The sequence below is a fragment of the Mustela erminea genome, chromosome 2 (assembly GCF_009829155.1).
Source record: "Mustela erminea isolate mMusErm1 chromosome 2, mMusErm1.Pri, whole genome shotgun sequence".
NCBI classification, from domain to species: Eukaryota; Metazoa; Chordata; class Mammalia; order Carnivora; family Mustelidae; genus Mustela; species Mustela erminea.
Window position 1 is genome coordinate 72,705,757 of NC_045615.1, and position 1,312 is coordinate 72,707,068.

The following is a 1,312-nucleotide window of genomic DNA, read 5'->3' on the forward strand; positions in this document are numbered from 1 at the left end:
CCCCAAGAGGCTAAGATGGCGCCGGGTGGCCTTCTCTTCCGGATCGGGAACCCACATGGCCGACCACAAAGGCACCAAAGTGGCGGTTTCGGTTTCCCATCAGTTTCGTTTCCCTCGAGTCTCCACCCCCTGCAGGGCGTGTCTCTCCCAACTCCCGCCGACACGGCACATCCCCATTGGCCCCCACTTTGCTGACCTCACTTCCCTTCCCTCACCCCATATAAGCCGCTGCCCTGCTCAATAAAGCGAGATCCTGCTTCGACAGACCTCCCGAGCCCGGTGTCTTCTGTGGGTGCGTTCCGGGTTCGCGACACTCACCATCCTGCTCAGCCCCAAGGAGAGGCCTCCGGCTGGCCTGGGCGCCTCCTCCCCTCGGCGGGGAGCCCAACAGTCTTTAATAGAATCTTCCCCATTATTAACATTTCATACTTGAGTGCTGCATTTGCTGTAATTGATGAAGCTATGCTAGCACATCATAATCACCCAAAGTCTGTAGTATACAGTAGGGGGGGCAATCACTATTTTTTTTTTTTTTTTTTTTTTTAGTTTTCTCCATAGCATTGCCTTTTTGAAATGTCATATACTTGGAGTCATATGGTATGGAACCTTTTCAGATCAGCTCCTTTCAATTCATCATATGCATCTAAGGTTGCTTCATGTCTTTTATGGCTTGATTGTTCATTTCTTCTTAGCACTGAAAAATGTTATTTTGTCCAGATGGACTCAACTTAACCCATTCAACTATGGAAGGACAGCTTTGGTTGCTCTCAAGTTTTAGCAATTATTGTTAAATATGCTATCAATATTGGTGTGCAATTTTTTATATACACTTGTTTTCTACTGCTTTAGGTAAATATCAAGGAGCACAATTACTGGATTACAGGATGAGGAGTATGTTTAGTTTTGTAAGAAGCTGCCAAACTGTCTTCCAAGGTAGCTTACTACTTTTCATTCCCACCAGCAAGACTCCCATTGCTCTGCATCCTTACCAGTATTTGTAGATTTTTCAAATTTTGGCCATTCTAATAGACATACAGGAGTATACCTCATTGTGGTTTTAATTTGCATTTCCTGAGTGAACATATGATGTTGGACATCTTTTCATATGGTTATTTGTCATTTGTATATCTTCTTTGAAGAGATGTTTATCACTAAGGTCTTTCTCCCATTTTTTACTTGGGTTGTTTGCTTTATTGTTGAGGTCTAACAGGTTTTTTTTTTTATTTAATTATGTTTGATAACAGTCCTTTATTAATGCATCTTTTGCAAATATTTTCTCCCAGTCTGTGGCTTGTCTTATTTTCTTAACTTT